Below are 27,080 nucleotides of genomic sequence, written 5' to 3'. Positions count from 1 at the left end.
GGTGATGCGTTCATGGGTGACGGTTTTCCTGGATTCAGTGGGGATCCACTTGAACATCTTGCAAAGTATGCAGAGGGTGTTGAGCATGTGGAGGATTCTTCATTCATCTGGTGATTCATGGTGAGTGAAGAGTCGAGCATGATGACAAAGTTGCATGCATGGTCTGTTGGAGTGGGTGGGTTTCGGAGGGCAGGGGGCCACCAGGTGTTGTCCAATGCGGAGGAGGTGGAGCCGAGGATGAGGACTTCTGTTTTCTCTGAGTTGAGCTTCGGGCAGCTGCTTCTCATCCAGGTAGCGACGACTTTCATCCCTTCTTCAAAGATGCACCTGGTCATGTTGGGTTCCTTGGTGAGCAAGAGGATGAGCTGGGTGTAATCGGCATAGGAAATGATGTTGAGCCCATGGTTTCTGACGATGGTTGCAAGGGGGGCCATGTAAACATTGAAGAGTGTTTGGCTGGGGCAAGATCCTTGAGGTAGTCCGCATCTGATCTCTGTCGCTTCTGAGAGCAAGGGCAGGAGTTTTATTCTCTGCATTCTGCCTGAGAGGAAAGATCATATCCAGTCTAAGGATTTTCCTTGGATACCAGCGTTGTGGAGTCTGGTGGCTAGTGTGCTGTGGGAGAGGGTGTTGAACCCTGACGAAAGGTCCAGGAGGATGAGAAATGTAATGTGGCCTTGGTTGAGGAGGGCACACATGTCGTGGGTGGCGGCGAGGAGGATAGTCTCAGTGCTGTGGTTGCTGTGGAATACGGATTGAGAGGTGTCTAGGTTGCTGTTGGTTTCTACGTAGTGTGCTAGCTGGGTGTTGATGGCCTTTTCAATGACTTTGATGGCAAAAGGAAGCAGTGAGATGGGCCTGAAGTTCTTGAGGTCCGTCAGGTCTGTGAAGGGCTTCGTTACAATGGGATTGACTTTGGCGTGCTTCCAGCTGTCAGGGAATGTGGTGGTCTAGAGGGAACAGTTGATAGTTCGGCGTAGCTCAGGTGCGATGGCAGTGGCAGCCCTTTGGATGATGTGTAGCGCACAGGGGTCAGAAGGTGCTTCGGAGTGGATGCTTTTCATTGTCTTTAACACCTTGGCTGCTAGAGGTATTCTCCCCCGGTGCTGCATTCCCAGATTTACCATTGTTCATGACGAGCTCAGCTTGTCATCAGCACAGCTCAACCGTGCCTCATGACGAGCTGAGCTCGTCATGAGCATCAAAGGGGTTAAGGTGTCTTCTGTGGGGAGAGGGGTCCTGGTGAGAAGAGACTGTTGGATGGCATTGTTGGGGGTGGGAGTTGAGGCGGTGCCGTGATCTTGGTCACTGAAGTTGTCGAAGAGCGTCTTGATCTTGAGCTGAAACATGGAGCTGAGTTTGTTGCTGAGGTCTTGGGAGGGGGAACGTCGGTTGTTTTGCTGTTGTGTTTGGCAAATTCCTGTATGATGGCGAAGAGTTCCTTGGAGTTGTGGGCTTTGGAGAGGATTCTGTCTTGGATGCAGTTTTTCTTTGTTGATTTGATGAGTTGGTGTGCTCTGATGGCTGTTTGTAGGCGGCGTGTGCTTCTAGTGTTTCGCTGTTTTTCTACGTCTTCTCCAGTAATTGGCAGGAGAGCTTGTATTCTCGGAGATCCATAGTGAACCAGTTGGCTTTCTTCTTGTATCATCTCATGGTGTTTTGTAGGGGGCGAGAGTGTTGGTGCAGTTGATGATCCATTGGTGGAGGTTGTTTGCCGCTGTGTTGGCGGCTGTCGCAGTTGGGGGAGGGACGCAGGTGAGGGCGGAGGTGAGGTGTTCTTCAGAGACTTTGTTCCAGCTTCTGCATGGGAGGTGGCGTGTGTGCTTGTGTGCGGTGGGTTTCGTAAAGGAGAAATGGATACAGTGGTGGTCTGTCCAGAGTAGTTCCCTGATGTGGCTGAGGTGAATGTTGTTTCCTCTGGTGAAGATGTGGTTGAGTGTGTGTCCTGCTGTGTGAATGGGGGTGGAGACAAGTTGCTTTAGTCCTAGATAGGTGAGGTTCTCCAGGAACGCGGTGGTGTTGAAATCCCTGTGGTTGTCCAAGTGAAAGTTCAGGTCTCCTAGTAGTATGTAGTTTGTGAGGCGAGGGTGTGGGGTGCGAAGTGGTCGGTGATGACTTTGGTGAAGTGGGTGCAGGGTCCAGGAGTTCTGTAGGTGAGTGTTCCGCCGAACATTGGTCTGGCCTTGGGTTAAATCTGGAGGTGGATGTGTTCCATGGGGGGCGAGGTATCATCTGAGTTGGTGGCTGTGAGTCGGAAGGAGCTCCTGTGGATGATGGCAAGTCCTCCTCCTGGACAGTTGGGGCAGTCATTTCTCAAGATCTTATATCCATCGAGGATGGCAGTTGCGATGTCGGGGGCAGAGCTGGCGTTGATCCAGGTATTCCTGAGGAAGGCAACCTCATAGCTGGTGAGTGTTGGGGAGGTCCCGATTTTTATGGTATGTCTGTGCAGGGAGCGTGTGTTGAAGACAATGCAGTTAAGGGGCTTTTGTGCGGTGGCGTCCAGCAGATTAGGGGTCATTGCCTGGGTCCGGAGGTGGGTGAAGGTGTGGCAGCAGTGTCGGCATGATGCCAGGCCTTGGGTGTTGCTTGGTGTAGAGAGCTGACAGTTGTTGTTGCGTCTGGGTTGAGTGCGTGGAGAGTTCTGGGGTCATAGCTGTAGGGGACCAGGCACCCTGGAACTGGTCGCGGTCGGGTGGCAGACGAGCGCAGATGGCTTGTCTTTGGCGCGCCTTCAGCACACCGACGGCACACCCGCTGTGCACAGCCACACAGCGGCGGCCACTATGTAGGGGTAGGAGAGGAAAAAAGGCAAAACACAGAGAGAAAGGCAAACAGGAAAAAGGCAAAGAGGACACAAGCAGAGTGGAATACCAGAGGAGAAAGCTATTTCACTAGACCACCAGGGATGAGGCGCAGGCAAAAGCCTGAGGATGGAGGAGGGCCACAAACACCTACCTGGCAAGGAGCTAAAGGGGCGCCACAGGGCAGTCCCACAACAGAGGAGCTACGCAAGGGAGACCGGAGTTATGAAACTCCCCCCAAAAAAGTAGAGCATGTAATACATCCAGAAACATATTGCAATACATAAATCTGCGTGGTAAAGCTCCTGATAGATAAACTTTTTTGAGATTCGGCCTTATATAAACAAAAGCACAAAAACAACATGATAAAGGTGTTTTTGAAAGAGCGGCGTAAAACTGAGGATGGGCCCTTTCACTATAGCTGTCACTTGTTCATCGCCTTCAACTATTACAAAATGAAGCTCCCCAACTTACTTCAAGGCTCCCAAGGCAAGAGCCCATTACTCATATTCTTCTGTAACCCCATTGGCTTCCCCGAATCACACAAAATGTGTATGTATACATTAGGAAGATTAGAAGTTCTCATTTGGGGAATTTACAAATCAATCAATCAATCAATCAGGACATTTGTAAAGCGCACTACTCACCTGTGAGGGTCTCAATGCGCTGGCGGGGTGGGAATGCTGTTACTACTCGAATAGCCAGGTCTTGAGGAGTCTTCTGAAGGTTAGCAGGTCCTGGGTCTGCCGTAGGAGGTGGGGAGGGTGTTCCAGGTCTTGGCAGCGAGGTGGGAGAATGATATTTATTTATTTATTTGCAAACTTGTACCGCGCTGGGAATCGACTCCCTGAGGAGTATCTCCGCGCCTTTGGCAGCATCTGAGAGCAAAAAGGCCCTGTCTTATATTTTTAATTGCCCAACCAGAACTAGTAATTGAACAGGAAAGTTTTTAGTTTTTTCCTAAAGGGAAAATGTTCTTTACATAATCTGATTTCATAGGGGAGTTCATTCCAAAGCTTCGGGCCTGCTACTGATAAAACCTTTCCCCCTTGTCTTGTCTTCCAGAACATGGGACACATAACAATTCACGATCTCCAGATCTCAGAGATCTTGATGGGATGTATGGAATGAATTTTTTTGTTAAGTAATCAGGGCCTTTACCAGTGAGGCACTTGTGGATGATGCAGCAAGTTTTAAACATCACCCTCTGTTTCACTGTGAGCCAGTGAAGTTTATTTAGTAGTGGTTTTGAGGGAGTACGGGCCGGGGCATTGAGAACGAGGCGTGCAGCCGTGTTCTGCACAACTTGTAATCTGGCAATGATCCCCTCCTTGGCGGCTAGCAGCAAACCATTACAGTAATCCAGTCTACTCAGCACGAGCGACTGAACTAGTATTTTCCTGGTGGTATCAGGTAACAGGGGGAATACCTTTCGGAGAAGCCCAATGACATGGAAACAGGAGCTTACCACTTGATTGGAATGTTGTTTAAGGGCGAGCTCCTGATCCAATTTAACTCCTAGATCTTTCACTACCACTTTGGGCTCAGGGACTGGGCCTAGGTCTTGAGGCCACCAGTCAGGAGTCCACAGGCGTTTGGCTTCCCCAAAGAGCATCACCTCAGTCTTAGAGACGTTACACTGAAGGAAGTTTTCTGCCATCCAATGTGCCACTTCTTTCATCCCCCGGGCAAAGGAGTTACGTACCTCAGGAGTCATGATTTTAAACGGAAAGAGGAATTGAGTATCGTCTGCATACGATACGGGGATGAACCCGTGGGATCTCATGATGTTAGCTAGGGGTGCCACGTAGATGTTAAATAACGTTGGGCTCAAGCAGGAGCCCTGTGGCACCCCCTTTGAGATCTCCACCTCCTCTGACTGGTAGGGACCCAGTATGATTCTTTGAGTGCGTTTGGTGAAAAAACTCCTTAACCAGGCCAGCGCCTTGCCTCCCAGACCGATGTCAACTAGTCTGGAGGTCATGATATCATGTGACACAGTGTCAAACGCCGCTGACAGATCTAAAAGCACCAGGATAACAGAATAACCTTTATCCTGTAGCATATGAAGATCGTCAGCGACGGACAGCAAGGCGGTCTCAGTGCTGTGCCTGGGCCTAAACCCCGATTGGGAGGGATCTAATCCCCCCGCACTTTCGATGTATTTAGATAAGTGCCGATTTACAAACTTCTCAGTGAGCTTCCCTAAGAAAGGGAGGAGAGAGATGGGTCTCAAGTTTGTCAGGTCGGTCCAAGGAATGGAGTTGTTCTTCCGTAGAGGCCTCACCAGAGAGTGCTTCCAGTCTAGGGGGACTTCCCCTGTACTCAAGGATAGGTTGACCACCTGCCGAATTCCAGCACCCAGCTCGTCACTCAGGAGTGGCATGACCCGTGCTGGGATAATATCTGAAGGGCACCCACTCTTTGTTTGGGTGATAAGAGTACTTATCTCCTCCATTGATATTGGCGGGAATTCTACAAGCTTGTAAGCCTTGTTTTTCGCTGTGCTAAGGTGTGGCTGAACCATACTGTCAACAGTACCCATGTTGTTGGGGGTGGATTTTGAGGCTAAGATCTTAGCATAAATGCCATCTATTTTTCTGACAAAGAACTGTGAGATGTTGTTGCAAAGTTCCTGGGACTCAATCCCATCAGTTTCACAGGCCGCAGGTTTGGTAAAGGTTTGTAAGATTTGATAGAGGACTTTAGCATTTTTACCAGCTGCTGATAATTGGGCTGCTATATGATGTTTCCGAGCAGTCCGAATAGCTTTATGGTAGCTTTTTAGAGAGATCCTTTGATTTTCTTTATCCTCTGCCTTACGTGTGAGTCTCCATCGTTTAAGATCGTCTGTAAACCAGACTTCTTGTTTTGGGGCAGGCCGAGGTTTATATGTTCTAAAGGGAACTACGTGATTTATAGTTGTGGTTACAGCTTCATTAAATTTGGCTAATGCAGTGGTGACATTGTCCCCACATTCAACCCAATTGGGTTCTGTGTATTTTCCCCTAAAGCTTTCTGGTGTTAATTTATTCCAGGGTCTTCTGACATCAGCCATAGTCCTCTGGATGCCCTTTGCCTTATGATTAGAGCGAGTGTAGAATTCAATAATGGAGTGGTCAGTCCAGTCCACTTGAATGGGAGGCAAACATTTTATGGCAGTAGAATTACATAATACAAGATCCAATGTATGGCCTGCTAAGTGTGTGGGTCCCTGATTCATTTGGTTAAATCCAAGTGTGGCCAGATCAGCCAAGAGTGTCTGTGCCTCCACACAGATAGCTAGTTCGCTGTGGACATCAAAGTCCCCTACCAAGATGAAATCTGAATTCACCTGCATATGGGGGGCCAACGCTTCAACAAGTTAAATGGAGAAATTCCCAGATGGACCTGGGGGTCGATAGACTAGTGCTCCCTTCCTAGTTTCCCTGGAACTAGGGTTGATAGTGAAGATCAGGAGCTCCATTTGTGGGTTACACACCGTCTCGGTAACCACCACCTCCATTTCCTGTTTGAAAACAATGGCTAACCCACCTCCAGTTTTAATAGGGCGGTCCATCCTTACTATTTTGTATATTCCACCCGAGGTTGCTCTTTGGATGCGAGGGACTGTGGCGAGGGCGAGGTCCGTGGAGCGGAGCTGGCGGTTGGGGGTGTAGAAGCTGAGTCATTTGTTGAGGTATGCTGGTCCGGTGCTTTGGAGTACCTTGTGTCCGTGGGTGAGGAGCTTGAAGGTGATCATCTTGTTGACGGGGAGCCAGTGCAGGTCTCTCAGGTGGGTGTGATGTGGCTGTGGCGAGTGATGTCGAGGATCAGGCGAACAGAGGCGTTTTGAATGCGCTGGAGTCGTTTCAGGAGTTTGGCCAAGGCTTCTGTGTAGAGGGCGTTACCGTAGTCCAGCCAGCTGCTGACGAGGACCTGGGTGACCGTTCTTCTTGTTTCGGTGGGGATCCAGCTGTAGATCTTGCAGCTTCCGGAGGGTGTTGAAGCAGGAGGACGAGATGGCATTGACCTGCTTTGTCATGGAGAGAGTAGAGTCGAGGAGGAACCTTAGGTTGCGTATGTGGTCGTGGGTGTTGGGGCTGTTCCCAGTGTGGTCTGCCTCCAGGAATCGTCCCAGGCCATAGGGGGTAGCCGAGGATGAGGACTTCCGTCTTATCCGAGTTTAGTATCAGTCGGCTGTTCATCATTCACTCTGCGACGGCTTTCATTCCTTCGTGGAGTTTGGTTTTGGCAGTGTGGGGGTCCTTGGTGAGGGAGAGGATCAACTGGGTGTCGTCAGCATAGGAGATGATGTTAAGGTCATGCAGTCGGGTGACGTGGGCGAGCGGTGCCATCTAGATGTTGAACAGTGTTGGGCTGAGGGAAGAGCTCTGGGGTACGCCGCAGATTATCTCAGTGGCTTTGGAGTGGAAAGGGGGGGGCGGATGCTCTGTGTTCTTCCAGAGAGGAAGGAGGTGGTCCAGTCCAGAGCCTTGTCTTGGACCCCAGTGTCGTGGAGGCATGTACGTAGGGTGTGGTGGCAGACAGCGTAGAAGGCGGCTGACAGGTCAAGGAGGATGAGGGCCACGGTTTCTCTGTTGCCCATCAGGGCCCTGATGTCAATAGTGGCGGCGATGAGTGCTGTGGTTGCTGCAGAACCCGAACTGGGATGGGTCCAAGATGCTGTTCTCCTTGAGGTAGCGGGTCAGTTGTCTGCTGACGGTCTTCTCCATGACCTTCGCCGGAAACGGGAGCAGGGAGGTGGGCCGGATTACCAGGACACACCTGGAACCCACAGCAATTGCAGGTTTCTATGAGCGATAGAAGAAATATACATGTGCATTTGTTCAAGTAAAAATTCATATCCATGGGGAATATACGCTCTCCTGAGCTACCCATTTTCCGACAGACCTACATATAGTGGAAGTGTTTCCTTCTCCATACCCCCCAGAAAAGGATTCACTCCTGTAGTTGACATGAATGCATTTCCAACCTTTTCAGTAGTGGGTTGTTTACCAAAAGTGCCCATGTGTTTTTTTTCCTGCCAAGGTATAACAGAAATATATTCAATTATGCATCCCTATGTGTGTGCATGCACACAAGGGTGGCCATGAAACCTGGGTGGTCATCTTGCAAAATCTTTAGTATATTTTCTTATATTTTCCATTCCAACATGGCCAGTGTATCGCTTCTAAATGCATCTTGGAACTGTAAACATGTTTTATATTTTCCAAGCACATTACAAGATAGCCACCCATGTGTGCACAGCTAGACATATTTTTTTAAACCTACCATTAGGAAGATGCTGAGTCTTGCAGGCTCTTCCAGGTAAGTCTGTCCCTTCCACAGTACCAAGGTGGTGGCCACCTGTCAATAACAGTCTTTTCAATATAATAGTGTTTTGCTGCTAATAAAATTCAGATTCACATGCTTACTTTCCAAAATTATTGAACATACTTATGTTTGGGTTTGTAGTACTTATCTGTGACATTCATTATTATTTATGATTAATTTAAAAAAATGAATCAGTCTTTTTACTTTCCCTCTAGATTTGTCAAAATATGGGCCATATGTACAATGAGCAGCAGTTTTCATACCGCGGGGTACCTCTGAAAACTATCGCCTTGTTAGTGACGTATTTACAAGGCATCGGTGCATGGCAATAGCTTCAGGGATCGGCGGCAAAAACTGACAGTAACATTCGCGTGATAGCAATAGGAATTCTGGCGTTAGTGGGCAGAATCCCACGAAAGGCCCATTAGCGGCAAAGAAACAGGCGTTAGTTAGCCCAACGTGAGGTTTTTTGCCTCTATTGGAAAAAATAGCCTATCAGTCAACGTTCAATAGGAAAATAGGCAAAAAAAACTATGAAATGCAAAATGGAGCAGCCAGGGCCAAGTGCAGCACAAATCAACAACCCCCTCAAGCCATCCAACTTCCGGGAAGACCAGGATGAAAGCCCGGATGCCTTGCTGGACCTGTGTCTGGAGCCTGGATGCCTCGCTGGACCTACATCTGGAGCCTGGATGCCTCGCTGGACCTGCGTCTGGAGCCTGGACTGTGATACGCAAGTGCTGTGGAGTCGATGAGCTGTGGGGATAGACATTGAGGCGCAGCAGTTGCCCGTACCTGGTGGTGAAGTCTGGCAGGTCGCATGGAGACACGTTGCTGACCTGTATGAGAAGACCGCATTGAGCACCTTGGAGCTGTGAATGGTAGAGGTGCTCCTGCGCAGCAACGTAGGGAGGTATGGATCGCATACTACAATCCACCACTGCACCGGGGTGCACAGCGGGGATTACCAACGGTGGGCCGCGCCTCTCTGCATCACAGAATGGATGATGTTGACCTGGCTGGACGCTGTGGAGGGTGAGACCCCTGAACTCGGTCAAACTTGTGTGGCAGGAGTGTTGCAACTTCACCCCTAAGGGGGCCCTGCTGCATCAACTGCATCGGGAGGTTCACCAACGGACTTGGCGGCGACTGCCGTACCCAGGCTTGTGAAATCCCACCTGGCTGAGTCTCCTGCTGCGTAGTCACAGATTTGGAGAGAGTGCAGGGGATTGCACCACAGTGTCAATGTCCAGTTAAGGAGAAGGTGGGACGCGTAGCGTAGGAGGCCCAAAGGTTGAGTTGCTCAGTTCTAGCACCTGTAGATGATGCACCCCCAGTGGCAGCTCAGCCGCTATGGCGGAAGAGTGTCGCCCCACTACTTAAATCATCACATGATGATGACTTCCTAATGTAATTGTGCTATGTTTCCATTACAGGCAGGAGGGTGGGTAGGGCTGCTCCACTCACAGAGCAGGGCAGGGGCAGAGTGGCATGCCCACTCAAGTGCATAATGACTGTTTGGCCGACCCACTCAGGCCACCCAAAGCAGTCATGTGCACTGTCCTGTTCATAATGCAGGCTGCATTACAGCCTGCATGGAGAACATGCCCACCCCCCTCCAGCCACTGGCTGACACCTTGTCCCGGCACCAATGACCAATTCCAACGCTACATTGCAGCGTTTTGATTGGTTTAGGGGAGGGAGCCTGGCTGCCTACTTCCTGTACCTGGAAGCAGTCTCAGAGGGGTAGGAGCAACGAAGACACGGGCCCCGGCCTTGAGGTAAGATTTCTCTCATTTAAATATTCACAACACCCACTCACACACACCCGCATCCCCGCCCCATCTAGTGTGCTGTGCACCCATGTGCAGCGGGCATACCACTGGTGTGCCAAAGGTATATATGAAGTTACAACGCATACCATTACATTGCATTCCATTACAATGCATACTAATACTAGGCATATTGCAACAGTGGGGAAGGTGTTGGATAGAGGAGATGTAAGAATTACTATTCCCACTTCAGTGAGTGCAACCCTAAAACTAACGCTTGCACCCCAAACACACCTTCAACCCTAAAATTCATCTTTGAGCCCCCAAAACACACCCTAAAAATCATATTTGACCCAAATGCACACCCCAATTTTCATATTTGGCCCAAATGCCCACCCCATATTTCATAATTGACCCGGACAAAACACACCCCAAATTTCACATTTTACCCCATAATACACCCCAAATTTCCTCACCGACACCCCAAACCCATACACACCAAAAACTTAAAATACCCTATTACAGACCACACAATGGATTGTAATGGAATGCGATGTAATGACACCTGCGATGTTGGAGTTGCGTTCTAAAGGCATTTCGATGTAATGCCTGCATTGTAATGGAAGTCTCCGTGCCAAAGGCAAGCCATAGGCAAGCCTGTCTGCGTCCATCTGCACCTGGACCGCGCTCAGCACCAAGGACCCTTCCTCTCAGACACTCCACTGCCTAGATGCCAGCACCCTCCACACCATCAACCCTGGATGACACATCGCCTGCCAGGACCAACCTCTGCTCTGGACCAGACATCGCCACAGCCATCATTGACAGCTACTAAATCACCCGCAAGGACCATCCTGACCGTCCAGGAGGAGGCATTGTCATCACCTTCAGGTCCCCTGGCCATGGACCCCCATTCTCCGATATCATTGTAGACCTCATTGCACCCAAGGCTCTCCCATCCGCCTACAACATCCTACTCATCTAACTAAAGTTCTACCTGGACAACCCTAGTGACCAGTACACCACCCCCTCCTGGGGAAGCTCCCCAACATCAGACTCAAGCAGCTAGTCACTGCAGCAAGCCACCTAGCAGGACACACGGTCAAACACGTCTCCTCCGCCAGCGGAAACTTGAACTACAGCTACACCACCCGACTCTCGTGGACCGACCATCATTGTATACATCACGTCTTCACCATGCCCACCAAACACTACTGCCATCATTGCCCCCCTTGCAGCTGGATCAAGGCCATGGCAGAACGCCTCATCAACTCCCTCAGCACCACCACTTTGCCAACGCTTACAGATGATGACACCGCAGTGTGCAACCTCCACCGATGGATCTTCAACTGCACCAACACCCTGGTACCCCTTAAGAATTCACCAGGCGAAACTAGCACCACCTTGCACCGTATTTGCAAAGTGACACATGTAGGCATATGCGTGACCTTGTGAAGCCCTGTGCCACATCATACCTGCATCAGGCATGATGTACGCAGAGTGTGCGTTCCAACACGACAAGGCCTCATAGGAATGGCAGAGTGAAATCCCTCAGATTTCACTGTGACAATTGTAGGATGGCACTGCGTCAGTACCTTACGCCAGCCTGATGGCAGGCATAAGGGTGACGCTGTGCCACAGGGATAGACTGGACCTATGCATTGCTGGAGCTGCATCATGCTTGTGACACGACTGCAGCAATGCGTGACTTTGGCGCAGACAGATACACAGCATAGTGCCACAAAGATGCACACACACCCATATATATACATTTGTACTATTATATAGATTTCAGACCGGATCCCATATTAGAACGTACCCCACTCATGTGTTGTCAAGCAAACATGAATACAGTCTAGCATACACTCACAACAGCACATTGTCACTCACACACACCATTTCTCATGCCCATCATTCACAGCACCATATCACACCAGAACTCTGACACTCCCAAACATGTACTCATTCCCACACGTTCACAGGTACACTGAGAGAAGCTTGTGCTGCTGCTGCATATGTTGCTCGCCAACTGTATGAGACAAAGAGTTCGCTGGTGTTGCACATGTTGTTCATAGTCTGTGTGTGAGGTGGTGTGCATTGTTGTTACCTGTGTCGGTACTGTTCTGTATATGTGAGGGAAGCTTGTACTGCTGCTGCACATGCTGCTAGTTTTGAGAAGCATATTTTAAAGCATTTTTCCTGTACAAATATCAAAGTGTTTCCACCATGGGATGCTGTAACTGTGCTTCCAGTTCCTTGCATAGGAGTTAAATGACTGTTTCCAGTTACTGCAGTAATGCTGTTTGTTTCGGCATCACAGTCTTGCCTGTGTTCTAGACCCCTGCCTTTTTGTATATTTTTCCCTGAGGTATGTGAAGAGAGTGAGTACATGCAAGTTGTATTCTGAGACCCGTCTCTGGGGCAGGAGAATCTATGCAAAGATGGCAAAGTTTGCTTCTTGGTGAACTTGCAGATTTAGCTGCATTCGCGTAGCTTCCCTACTGAAATGACAGTTCTTGTAAAAGAATATAATTTGGCCTTAAATATCTCGGTCAGTGATAAAGACTGGGCAATGAATGCTGAATCTTACCTACGACCAAATAAACGGATTCTAAAAAGATGCTGAAAAACCAAAGCATCCTCGGGCTTCCATCATGCACTACTATATATGCTCCTGTCACATAATCTGCACTGTAGGTTGTTTATGTAGTGTCAGTAGCTCGATCCTCTGCTCTTGGATTATTTTTATGGTAGCCCTGGGCGTGGGACACAAGTCTTATTCAGAAAGAGAAAAAAGATCTCTAGCAACAATTATGAGCAATTACATTAAATCTTTTGTACTCGAAAGGGCAGCGTCACTGGATTCTGTCTGCTTGGCCGGGGTGACACATATAGCCCATGGCTAGAAGAACACTTGCAGGCAGCAGAATGCTGAGACAGCTCAGTGAGTTGGTGCTTGCAGCTGTTGTCATTTGTGACATCTGCCAGAGTAACTATGTATTCTTCAGAGTCAATAGCTGGAATACCTGTAGCAGGTTAATATTGACATCAGTTATAGTACGAATCGCTAAATTTAAACATGTTATTATGAAACCGGCACTCCTTAGACTTTTTAGGCAGGGCTAATTACACAATCTTCTCTCAGTGCACAGGCTGCCAAAGTATCGGGCGCTCATTCCTACCATGGCTTTGTCCCCCTACCATGTACTTAGAGCCACAGACCATTCAGGTGGAGTATGATGTAGAAAACTTTATTTCATAAGAACATATACTGAGCAGGGTAACACAATAACACATCACATGGATCATTGCATATTCTGAACATCTTAAGACAGATATAAGCATTCAAAAATTGTGCACAGTTCATATTTACATCTCCCTTTGGCAGGCAGAGGCCCAGGGACCCGGCCAACATGGACTCCTTGAAACAAAAAGAAAGGTTATTTATTATTAACACAACATTGACAGGAGTGACACATTCAGTCTAATAGGGCAACCACTTACTGCATTCTCCCTGCTGGGGATCGTGGGACAAAGAGGGTACCCTTGAGGCTGCTCAGCCTTTCCAATTCCCTTCCTTAACGTTCAAATGACCAATTCTAGTCACTTTAACACCTCAGCTGCAAGACTCTCTGGAAGACAAAGGTTGCTGGGAAGCCCATGCTTAGTGTATGGCCCTACAAGGTGGATCGACTGATGCCACCACATTGCTATTGGCGGGGTTGATTCGTCCAGCAGTAGCTTCTTGCAAATTAAACTTCTGAAAAGAATCTTACCATTTACTCAATGCTGGCATTATATGCCAGTTTTGGGTGTCTTTACACAATATAGATTATATAAGGGGTAAAGAACCCCCTGTCGTACATTATAAGGATATTGCAAGCCACCAAGGAGTGCTATAACCATATAGAGGAACGAGGATGGAGACTGAGTTCCTTTTTAAGGTTATGGAACTCCAAGGTGACTTGCTATATCCTTATCATGACCCACACGGGGTACTTTATCCCACATAATACATGGTCACACGCCATCACCTTTGCCACAAGCCACTTAAAACCTTGGAGCGTAGCGCTTTCATATCATAGAGAGCATGGTTGCAAACATGAAGAATAAAAATAGAAGCTCTAGTACAAAAACACATCAAAACCTGTTAGATATTTGTTGCAAAAGGATATTAGAAACACCTTAATACAGGTCGGTTTAAAGAAAAAAAAGTCAGTAGCTCGGAATGTGTTGAAACATGCATAAAGATTCTATCTTTTCTATAATTATCTAAAGAGTGCAAAAATGAAGCAGAAGAAGGAAAATCAGCTTTTCGTTTTCATTGCTATACACACCTTCTTCATGACATTACCTGCCTTTCACTTGTCTGGCAGCAGGCATTGTGATGTCAGAAGTCAACTGTAATAGGTTATTACAGTTGAGTGCTGAAGTCTTTTCTTTATCATCTGCTGCTGGGTACATCACAAGTGGATGCATATAAAGAACAAGGCTATGTACATAATAAAGTAATCCAGACACTTAAAGACACTGAATGCCTCGCTCAGGTAGTCGTAACTACAAGTCTGGTGGTTTATAAGGCAAATGATGATCTGTCAGCTCCTTTTTATGCCATCTATCCCTAACCCACAATTCATGTTTATCAAAACATTATCCAACTTAATTTCATGTACCCACTACTTCTGATTGACGGAGCCTGTATTAATTTCACAGATGAACACATCGCACAGTCATCCACTTCGGCCACACATAAATCAACAGCTCCCTACCTACTCAGACTGTCAGTGGTTACATTCTTTATTCCAGAAACATTCACAACTTCAAAATGTTGGCGTCTTTGGTGCAACACTCGATCGTCGGACTTTTACCCATAAATTTATGAAATTATCCAAATTCTCTGCTCGTTGGGGATTGTTCAGGTAATCTTTTGATGATCGGGTTGGACACTTTTATGCAAGTTCTTATCTGGAAGGTTTGCCTATTTGTGGCAACTCTGCATTCTGTCAGGTTCCCTGTTGGAATAACATTGGTACAACAGGTGAAGACTGTCTCTGCGTGTAGAAAGACCGCCAAGAAGGTCTATCAAGTGGTCGTTTCCGCTCCTGAAACTAATTTGTCCTTATAATGACCCCTAAAGAAATTTTGGGTTGAAAAGCCGTCGATGCATTGTACATGGCATAAATCAGAGATCACATTATTTGTCTATTGTGTATTGTGTATATTGTGATTTGTTTACTATTCTCTGCCACTGTTTTTTGATTTTATATGTTTATGTCTTTTGAATGTAGTAATTGTGAGTGTAATTGTTTGAGCGCCCTTGTTTCCATCTGATTATATTAAATATTTTTTGAGCACTGATCTATGTAAGGTTTTTTGTGACATTGTGACACATAAATCAACAGCTCCCTACCAACTCAGACGGTCAGTGGTTACATTTGTTATTCCAGGAACATACACAACTTCAAAATCGTACTCTTGTAAAGAAAAATGAGAAAAAAAGAATCCATTTTGAAATTCTAGTCAATACATTATCCAATATTTTCTTGTTGGGAATTTCTTTAAGGGGGCGATGATATCATCTTCACTCAAAACGGTCTTCCACACAGAAAATTTAAACAAATCCTTCTGCCCTACGAGAAACCAATGGCTTCCTTTTCTGTAATGGAAAACTTGGCTTCATTTTCTCTAACATCTCTGGAAGTGGAAGCTACAGTACAGGCCCCCTGAAAATGGACAGCCATCGAGTCCATTGTCACTAGCGTTAATTCCAAGGATGCAAAAACTATATTGTCACTGTATTGTTCCAATTAACACCAATCCTTTCTGTCACAGTTCTGTAGAATTATTCTGTTGTCCATTAAGCAAAATACCACCTTATTATTATGTACAACGTTCTGGAAGATGCTGTTTACCAGTATGGAAACCTAATCCACACCACCGAAATCCAAAAACTCCTCACCTGTATTCTCTAACAATATGTACCTACACCCCTTCATTTCCAATTTAGCAGCTACCTATCCTTTTGCACCCAAGCATGATGCCCTCGCTTCACTCCTCTTCTTTCTTACCACTACAACTCAAAAAGCTTTCTTCTCCACGTCATCCCTCTTCATAACTTTGGCAGATGGACACCTGTCATGACTAACATCTTCAGTCAGCGGTGCTCTTTTAGCTAACAGCTTATTGCTCAATAGGGCTTATAGGCCAAGCCTTAGAACTGCAATATGAAACTACAAGTCACAGAACGCAAAGCCCCACAGTCTAAAAATTCACGCACAGGCGAAGTTGTGAACTATGACCCGAGCCCCAATGCTCAACGTACCTGCATCCTTCCTGGAAACCAGGCAGCTTCCCCAAAAGGCTTGACACGCCTTTCTCGACCAGCCCGAAGCAGCGATAGATGTCCTCTGTGCACTCGGTCGTACGGATGAAAGTCTTGTAATTGAGGAAAGCCAATTCTCGGGTCTGCTGCAGAATCTGCGCCCGTTCTTCCCGCAGCCTCTCTGGCTCCAGACTCAGCCGCTCCACTCCGCAACCGCTATGTTCAAGGAGATAGGCCTTGAAATCCGGCTGGTCCCGCCAGCTTTCTGGGAAGCTATCCCGGAAAATAGAAACCAGAATGCTCTCATCTTCCACGTCCACCGCCGACATCTTGCAAGTGTCACACCTACAGTACTGAGGGAATCAGGAAGTGCACTTTCAAAAAATGGGAAGTGCAGAAAGGAGCCGCCACCTTTAGCCTGCCAGGAAAGACCTGTCAACTAACAGTACAGCAATACTCACTTCCGTATACACACGGAACGGGGTAACGCAAGACGCCATCTTTAAAGTTCAACTGGAAACGCCTTCTTGGCTAAATTGACATTTTCATGTAAGCCGAGAAGCTTCTGTGAAGGCATAAAACTGATTTTGACCATTAATATCAACAGTATACCTCAGCATAAAAACGTGAGTTCGCTTCCACAGAAATACATAATTTTATAATGTAGGATTTAAATGGTTTCTCATTTAAAATATTGAAACAGTAGCTACGTTTATATTAGTTCTTTTATGACCAATTTCTATAAAAATGCATCGCTATAACTCCTTACATTGGAGAAAACGCTAAATCTTACAGTTATCTACTACAAGTGCTGTCTTTCCTGCTTCCTATCATAGTGCTGTAGGCAGCCTTCTTAGGCTTTACTGTTTCCGTCGCTGGCGTAAATACGTAGGACATTGGGGCGGGACTTAGAGCTGGTCACACACGCGGACATCTGCTGCATAGGATTTTTTACCAACCCAACGTTAACAAGTCATTTAATCACCCGGTGCCTGTCCGTGTGTAATGCCGCCACCACCGCGGGGACGAGAGCAGCCTGAGACACCCGGTGAGTGGGGGAGAGGTGGGCTGTGTGTGCGCGTGAGCCTGTCCTGTGAGTGGTGGGGGGGGGTTGTGGCTGTGTGTGTGTGCGTGTGCGTAAGCGGGGGGGATGTGCGTGCGTTTGTGTGCGTGTGTGGTGTGTCTGTGTGCGCGCGTATGTCTATGTGTTCTCGGCTTGCTGGCAATCTGAGGCAGGGGATGTGCACGGCGCCGCCGTGGGCGTGCGCGCCCATGAGGTGCAATCGGAGCGCGTGTCTGAACCCTGTCTCAGATTCCCAGGAAACTGAAAACAATAGTTGGCGAGCTAGACCGCATGCTACGCATGCGCAACTCTAGCTCGCCCTAAAAAAGAGACAGGCATTTACACAGGAATTACAGAATCCCACGTTGTTAGACCTGTCAAAACGTTTTGCCTTCATCCATCCCATTTTTTGCAGATCTCGATTTGTTGGACTTAGGATTGGGCACACTTTACCACTGCTAACTACTGCTAAAGTGCTTGTGCTCTATACCTAAAACATGGTGGAATTAGTTTATATCCAATTGGCACATTTAATTAACTTGTAAGTCCCTAGTAAAGTGGTATTGAATGGACCCAGGGCCTGTAAAGTAAATGCTACTACTGGGTCTGCAGCACTTATTGTGCCACCTACTTACGTAGCCCTTTAAAAATGTCTCAGTTCTGCCCTTGCAGCACGTGTGTGCAGTTTTGAACTGCCATTTTGACCTTACAAAATGATCATTTTGCCAGGTCCAAACCTTCCTTCTCAATGTATATAAGTAACCACTAAGGTTGGCCCTGAATGGCCCAGAGGGTAGGGTCCCATGTATATATAAATGTGGACATGTGCTTTCAAGTTTTACATTTCCTGGTTGTAAAAGTTACCTAATTACATTTAATAAGCTGTTACTTCCAAATGGGAAACCGGTAAACAATTCATGTTTGGGATTGAATTGTATAGAAACATCCTCTCTTGTGATGAAGTTGGATTTTTGGTTATAATTTTGAAACTGCCACTTGTAGAAAGTTGCCATTTCCATGCCTTACCCATTTAGTGCCTGCAGACTGTTTCTGGGTCACATGACTGGGTGCAGCTTACAGTTGGGCTTTGTGGATTCCTCCTAGACAGCCAGACACAATAGAGGGCTTAGGTGTGCCTGGGTGGGCCATCTTTGGCATGATGGGACTGCAGAGCTGGGCACAGTCCTACTTACACTGGAATAGGCTGTGTCCAGTCTCCACACAAAGAGCTGCATAACCCAGGGCAAGGGAGGCAGGAAACCCGTGCACTTCAGAGATAAACCTCTTGAACCTTCACCCTCTCCAAAGGAGGCACCTGGTATAAATATTGCACCTTTGACATCAACTCTTCAGTATACTTCTGTACCTGTGGAGAATCTGCCAGGAAGAAGAACTACTGTGCTGCTTAAAGGAATGCCACTCTGCTGGACTGCTGAGCTGCTGTACTATTGCCTTGCTAGACTGTTACCTTGCTGGATTGCGGCCCTTCTGCTCTGCTGACATTCTTTCCAAGTCAGAGGGATGGACCTGTACTTGAACCCAGGACTCGCAGAGTGACTACAAGGGCTAGTCTGCTGGTCTGTTCAGACCCACAGGAACAACACTGACTCTGAACGACCTGAACCAGCCCCCAGATCCAGCTGGATATAGCCCCCTGACCCCCAAGTGGTGCTCCTCAAGTACTGGACACTTGGTATTGATTTAGTGGAGCTGAAGTGAAGTTTGTGGGCTTTTTGCCAACGGGCCGTTGGCACCAAAGCCTTCTTACTTTCACTGCCCACCATTTTGAAGTTCTGTCAGCCCAACTATTGGTGCTACATCATCGACCACTCGTGGGGAATGCCATTGTGAAGCTTTGCCCAACCACCTGCAACGACAACAGGATCTTCACGCTACAGCATGAACCATTCGTGACGCCTGGCCTGCTCTTCGCACCACAACAACGACCATCTGCAACGCTTCCCTGCTCCTAGCAGCCCCCTCTATTGTGAACGGAACTCTTTGCGCAGGACAGGGAAAGTAACTTTTCAGCGGGACTGACCTAGTCCCTGTATCTGTATTTGACGCTGCCCTATATGTGGCATACATAGGAGGTTGCTAAACCTAGCGCGATCGCTGGGGGAAATGCAAGGCTGCACTATATTCTTGTAAATATGGTGCAGCCTTGCGTTTCAGAAGTGGCGGAGCGTGGCATTGAGCCAAGGAGGCTAACGCTGTGCTCCACCTCTTCCTTGTTCATATCCCCCATAAATTCTTATATCTAACTGTTCTAGCTCTGAGGATCTATTTGTCAGATGTGTGGCAAGCAGATTCAACCTGTATAGCAAACTTCCTTTGCTGTATGTTGGTAGAATGCTGTATTCCTATCTCAATTACAGTCACTCTGTAAAAAGCGACACATGCTACTAAGGGATATCATTACCATAGAATACTTTACTGTCCACATTAAGGAAGCATATTATAGGAAACTTACCTACTCTGCCTGATCACCCCCGATTTTTCACCTTTTTGTGGGCCCTATTGTTGCTGTACTTGGAACTGTCTGAACATTAGCAGGACTTTTATTGCACCAAGCATTTCCCCAACGGGCTGGAGCCCTTGGTGGCTCGTTTTGAAAGCTAAAGCATTCACCTTACATTTTCTTGTGAAAGGGTAGTGGATCTTAGTTAAGGGGACTAGATGACTCAATGCCCCAAAGGTCTCTCGTAATGCATTTTGGTAGTTGTTCTGAGTGCCTTCAGTTGATATAATTCACTTCATAGAATTAACTGGCAAACTTGTATACAACAATGCATAAATAAGAAAGAGCCCAGCAGTCACGTTTCAGAACACATTGGGTGTCCCTGTTGGTGTTGAAGGGAGAGTGGGGTGTCGGAGGGTTCTAATCTTAAAACAGGGCTATGCATTCTGAGCCCAGATGGCTAAAAAAGTCACAATTTGAACTTTCAAGCCAATCAGGGGCACAGGGGCAGGCTGGCTGTTGAAAAGTCATATAGGCTAATGGGTAAAGCTAGGGTGTCTCAAGGACACTCTAAGTGTTTTCAGCCCCAAAGCTGGTGGAGTGCCATGTTCACACTACTTGGTGGAAGCTAAAGGGCAGTGTAGGCGTGTTGGGGAAACTGGGGTTCACGCATTTACAAAAATGTAATTCTTAGGTGGTTGGTGCTAAGGTTACCGGGTGGTCTCTGCCAGTGAGAGTAGGTTAGCCTATACCTTGTCACCATTGAAATTACTCTCCAATTTCTCTGGTGACTGTTCTCTGAGGGCTTCAAGGCACTCTATGCAGCTTATATGATCACCTTGGGCTGACTAGCTGGTGACAATATCAGGCAGCAGGTGGCAGACAGGTAGGATGTATATCTTGCATAGAAGCACCACAGTCCATGGAAATACAGTTTAGCATAACTCATCAACATGCTGAGGGGAAGCTCTAGTTTACTTCCTACGTCAATGCCAGTTGAGTCAGAACTCAATGGTCAATCATGCTGAATACAGTTTTTTAAGTTTTAGCATTAACCAGTCATGCTGGTATCTTGCAAGCATTCACTTGTAGAGGTTGACTTCTACTGGATATACTTTATGTATGGTATTTAAAGCCAGACATGAGAACAGCAAATCCATCTACAGAGTTTTCATCAGCTCTTGCTAGGTGGAAATCAGTTTTCCTTCTCACCACCTCAAAGTCAATTGCATAGAAACCCTGCTGGGACCCGCCCATCTCCATGACATGTAGCGCTTGGTAGATAATCATCTGAGTTGTCGATCAGATGGTTCTTTACTTTAGGGACCACGTGGACATGCCATAAGCAATAACAGGAATGTCAGGAGAAAAGGACTCAACCAAAAGGGACATCTGAGTTGAACAGTTGCACCGTCTCATCTTGGTGGTTTGAATGTCATAGAATTGAAGAAGATTCGCACAAATTTCCAACACTTAATATAAGACAACTATGGAGTGATTTATGCATATGCTTTTAAGGACCTCATGTTCATAAATTCTCTCCCCTATGATTAGCAGTTTGATAAATATGCTCTTTGGGGTATGGAGATATGTCACAGTCTTTAAAAGAAGCTTGAGTACATTTAGGTTTAAAGTATTTTATTGCACCATTGAAAACAATACAAACAAACAAATACAGTTGTCTCGAAAGAGATAGTGCGAAGAGTCTGCTATAGGGGTGCAACCTGCGAATATGGTGCGGTAGGTACAACATTCCTCAGATCCTGTTGTCAGGTGCATATGCGGTTGAGACAATTCCAAGAACCAACCCCCTCTTACCCAACTCCCCCCTCCCATTCCATTCCCGATCCCTCCAACCCTTCCCCCCGTACTGTGCTAAAGACGCCCCTCTCCCCCATCTCTGCAATGTGCCCACCCCTCCCGCTTTACTTTCCCCCTGGGCATTTCAGGTGGACGGAGCAGCCAGGGACGTTTGCCGTAGCAGCCGGAGATACCTGAGACAGGTAATTTCCTTGAATTCTGATTGTAATAAGGTGTGTAATGGCAACCACAACTCCTCAAACTTGTCCACCTCCCCCGCTACCATAAGGGACAGCTTCTCCATTCCCAGGACATGCCACAACCTGTGTAACCAACCGACAGTAGTGGGGGGCGTGGTAGTGCGCCAGTGAATGAGTATGTTCTGGATCGCCGAGCCCAATGCGATCGCTATCTGTCTACCTTTCTTAGATCTCAGGGGATACATCAGGCCGTTGGGCAAGCCTAGTAGGACATAGGCAGGGAAGGGGGGCAAGTCAATTTCGAAGCACCGGTCTATCTCATCCAAAACCTCCTTCAAATAGGGACTCAATAAAGGGCATTCCCATAGTACATGAGTAAGCGTGCCAATCTGTCCACAATTTCGCCAGCAGGTATTTGTAATGTTATGATTCATTTTGTGCAATCTCTCCAGCGTGTAATACCAGTAGGTGGATATCTTGGTGAACGTTTCAGTGAGCCCAGTGTGGTAAGCGGAGTGTCGTGCCCGGTAGGAAATGTGATCCCAATCTGTGTGGCTCAGCGGCCTTCCCAGCTCCCGCTCCCAACGCTCCCGTCCGGGATTGTAGATGTGAAAAGGGGGGGTGTTGTAGGAGCTTATATAGATGTGAGATGAGCTTGGAGTCTGAGGAGCACGTCGCCAGCCACATCTCGTAAGGCGTGAGCTTCCGATCTGCCAAGTCACACACCTGCGGTTGAAGAGCCCAATGACGCGCCTGCATATATCTCATGCGCTCCGTGTCAGGAAGGTGGTACTCCCGTCAAAGGTCCTGGAAGGATATGGCGCCCTCCGGGCCGTACATATGAAACAGTGCACTGCACCTGGCCCCTCGCCAGAGCGCGAAGGCTCCGGGTTCCATTCCAGGATGGAAGTCCGGGTTCTCGACCAGCGGCGTGAACGGTGACGGGAAGGTGGTGAGCTCATGCTTATCATTCACGGCGTCCCATACTCGAAGCGGGACTCACGTAATAAAGGACGCATAGAGGTTGGGGGGGGCGGTGGGCTCTGCGCAGGAAGGGTACCTCCTGTAGCGTTCTGCCCACCACTGCCTGGTCCTGGAATAACCAATGTTTATCAGATTCCCATCTGCTCCACTCCACCAAATACCGTAGTTGCGCCGCCTGAAAATATTTGTGCAGGTCCGGTATGCCTAGTCCTCCGGATTCAGGTGCCAGCGTGGACAAGGCTCTCTTGAGTCTGGGTTTACGGCCCTGCCAAACAAAGCGTGCGATATCCGTCTGGGCCTGTCTAAACCACCCCTTCGGGGGTTGAAGTGGTAGGGCCCGAAAGAGATACAGGACTTGCGGTAGGAGGGTCATTTTCACCGCGGCTATTCTGCCCAGCAATGACAGCGTCCCCTTGTTCCAGCGGGTCAGTTCCTCCTTAAGTTTCTTGCCTAAGGCCGTGTAGTTGGCTGTTACCATGGCAGGTATAGAGGGCGCCAGAAGGATGCCCAGATAGGGCACCAGGTCCTTAGACCAGCTCATGGGGAAAAGACTCTGTAGTTCAAGCCTCGTGGCGGCGGCTAGCGAGACGTCAAGGGCCGCCGATTTCCCCATATTAATTTTGAAACCTGCCACTGCAGCGAAGGTTTCCAACTCGGCGATGCAAGCAGGGAGCGACTTTCTAGGATCGTCAAGCGTCAAAATCACGTCATCTGCATAGAGACTAACGGTGTGGACATAGCCCGCCCGTCACATCAGGGTTCTGACGGATCCTTTGAGCAAACGGCTCCATATAGAGGGCGAAGAGGAGCGGTGTCAGCGGGCACCCCTGTCTGGTGCCCCTCTCTATAGCGAACTTTTGGGAGTTGCAACCATTCACCCTCACCACCGCGGACGGGAATCTATAGCAGTTGAATATCAGGACTCAAAATTTCTCCCCTATGCCCAGTTTACACAGCACCTTCTCCAAGTAGGGCCAGTGCACCTGGTCAAACGCTTTCTCCGCGTCTATAGAGAAAAGCATATGTTCCCCAGAAACACGGGAGGCCTTTTCCAGGATATGGACCACCCTCTTGGTATTGTCAACTGTCTGTCTACCGGGAATAAACCCTGCCTGGTCCGGGTCTACCAACCCCGGCAGGTGGAGTGCCAGACACGCCGCGAGGACCCCGGTGTACAGCTTGAGGTCCACGTTCAAGAGCGAGATCGGCCGGTAGGAGCCGCACTCAGTCCGGTCCTTACCCTGTTTAGGGATAACCGACACTGTCGCCTGGAGTAGGTCCAGAGGAATAGCTCCCGGCTCAGAGAACGAATTGAAGAGGCGTGTCAACAGCGGTGCCAATTCTTGGCAGAACGTTTTGTAGAAGAGTGGGGTGTATCCGTCGGGCCCTGGGGCCTTCCCATGTTTGAGTCGGGAAATAGCTGTGATCACCTCCTCGATCCGAATCTCCCGTTCCAAGTACCCTGCTTGTTCCGGGGTAAGGGAGGGGAGATCGACCGACTCCAGATAGTCAGCCTCGGCTTGCGCCGAGGAGGGCGCACCCGTATATTAATCGGCGTAGTACCGAAGGAAGCCGTCCGCAATCTGGTCATCCTCTGTGGCCGTCACTCCGCCGGGAACCGACAGCTCCTTCACCCGGTGTTTCTGGTGCTGTATGCGAAGCTTATTCGCCAGGAGCCGGCCGCATCTGTCACCACCAGTGTAGTACGCACGTTTCAGGCATAGCACCGTGTATTCCACCCTATCCATGTCTAGTGCGGACAGGAGTTTCCGGGCGGCTTTAAGTTGCCTCCAGACTCGGGGGTCCCCGGTTCTCTGGTGCACCTGCTTCAGCTCCCTCACCTTGAATGTAAGTTCATCCCTCTTTTGCTGCCGTTCCTTATTCTCTGCCGAGGACACCGCGATAAACTCGCCACGGAGTACCGCTTTCAAGGCAGCCCATTGTGTCGCTCGAGTGGTGTCTCCATTATCATTGTGTCGTTGATATTCGCTAATCAGGTCACGTATACGTTTCACTACCGACTGCTTGTGCAAGTAGTAGGAATAGGCTCGGGCCGTGGGGTGGAGGCGTCGCCACAGATCATGCAGATCAAGATCCTCCAAGTGGGATCTGGCCAATTGCAAGAACTCCCCTGACTGCAGGCGCCTCTGCGTCGACCTGTCTAAGGACGAGTCGAAGACCATATTCAAATCGCCTCCAATAACAATATGTCTATCCGGAGTGGACGCCGCGTCCTCCAGGGCCGTGCGCTGAAACTGTTCTTGGTGGTCATTGGGGCTATATATCGAGCCTACAGTGAACACCAGACCTCCCGTCTTGACCCTGTGCGCTAGGAGCCTCCCTTTCTGTTCTGATACTTTATGCAAGATCTCCCCCTTAAACTTCTTAGACACCAAAATTGAGAAGAACTGTGTCGGGAATTTCGGGGACCGCAGCCTGTGGCAGTCTTTGGCTAGGAGGTGGGTCTCTTGTAAGAGACAAAGGTCTGCTTGGGTGTCTTCAAGTAGGGACAGCACTGCCTTCCGCTTGACTGGATTATTCAGCCCCTTCACATTTAAAGTAACAATCTTAAGGGCCATCAGCGTGAAGGATACGGGCAGTGCTTTGCGTGCCGGTCGCGGCCCTGTGGGGGCGGCTTTAGTGTCAACAATGCGAAAAGGTGGTGTGAGGTGAGAGCAAATGCCACCACAGCACAGTACGGTCCCCAATTCCCCCCCTCCCCCCACCCTGAGAACTTCCCCCCTACAGCCCAACTCCACCCCACCCCCCACTCTTCCGTTCAACTCCCCAAACCCAAAACCCCTCCAACCAACTCCCTCTCCCACCCCCCTCACACCCAACCGTTCAGAGAACTCCATTGTCCCAGTCTGGTCCGCAACGGACAAGTCCGTGGAAAGTTATAGAAGTGGACGTCCAGCCACAACATACTCCCTCCCGCCGCCCCCCATCCCCGGAACCCTCACACCTGCAATGATGATAAGGCCAATACGATTTCCCCCCGGAGTATGCTCAGGCCGACAAGGCCACATCACCAGTCGTCGTGTCTCTGGACACCTCCCGTATTGCACTGTCCATTTCTGCCCGGATAGTAGGTGAGTCGGGTCTCGTGGGCGGAGGCGGGGATCGCCGTCCCTGGTGCGTCTGCCAACCGTCCCTGGTGCTGCGCCTACGACGAGGCGTAAGAGTGTCTTCATCCGTTGCGGTAATTCCCAACACTCCGCAGACATCCTGGAGGGATCGGAGCTGATACAGGGTCCCATTCCAGCGAAAGATGAACCGAAAGGGGTGGCCCCAGGAGTACTTCGTATCATGTTTTTTTTAAGAAATCTGTGGCTATTTTGAATGCCTTACGTTTCTGCAGCGTGATCGTTGATAAGTCCTGATACAGGGCCACCTGATGACCTCGGAAAGCTGGGATTGCTGTCGTCGGGCCTCCCGGAGCATCCGTTCTTTCAAAGGGAAGTCCGGCAGGAAGGCCAGAATATCCGGGGGCGGTGCCGAGGGTCGTCGTGGCAGGCCCACTCTGTGTGCCCTATCAATTCTAACTGGGAAGTCTCCAGGTTCACCCAGTATTTCTCGAAACAGGTCCCTCAGGTAGGCGGCCACATCCTCCCCTTCCTCCCTAGATGGAATGCCACGGACCCAGATGTTGTTGCGCCTAGACCTGTTCTCAAGGTCCTCGGCGTGGGCCTGGAGGTCGATCTGTTGATCCCTGAGCCGCAAGACATCCTGCTGCAAGTGCGTGATCTCCTCATCTCGGGAGTGGCCGGCCTCCTCCACAGTATTCACTCTCCCCCCCAGGGAGTCAACCTCTCTCCGGACTTCGCGGACCTCTCCGGCCACTTCCTGCTTCAGTGTCTGGAAGTCCTCCCTGAGGGAGCTGAACAGCGACTCCAGGAAAGATCTGGTCACCGGAGGCTCCCCCCCCCTCCGCACCTCGTGAGCCGGTCGGGGGGCTCGAGGCAGGCTGACTCCTGTCCTGTCTCGGGGTGCCTCTGCCCAGCATTTCCGGTAAGGTGCGGTCTCCTTTCTTTCCCCCTCTGTTGCTCGACATCGTGAAGGTTGGGACTCACTGCAGGAGGGAAGGCACCTACAAAGTTCTGCGTGATATGGTGACGCAGGGGCCAAGACCCACGCAGCAGTACCCCCCGGGGCGTCACCTCCCAGTCCAAGTCCAACCGGCGGGCTCCCAGGACCCCAAGGGCGCCGACTCAAGGAAGGCCGCAGCCGGCTGCCTTCAGTGGTAGGTCACTCCAACTGCGCTGTGGAGTAGGAGTAAATGTCTCGTAGCGGTGACAATAGAGTAATCCACCTCCTCTCCAGGGGCGAACCACCGCGTTGTCAGGGCACCAACCTCT

The sequence above is a fragment of the Lissotriton vulgaris genome, chromosome 8, assembly GCF_964263255.1.
Source record: "Lissotriton vulgaris chromosome 8, aLisVul1.2, whole genome shotgun sequence".
Classification (NCBI taxonomy): domain Eukaryota; kingdom Metazoa; phylum Chordata; class Amphibia; order Caudata; family Salamandridae; genus Lissotriton; species Lissotriton vulgaris.
This window is presented reverse-complemented; position numbering follows the sequence as displayed.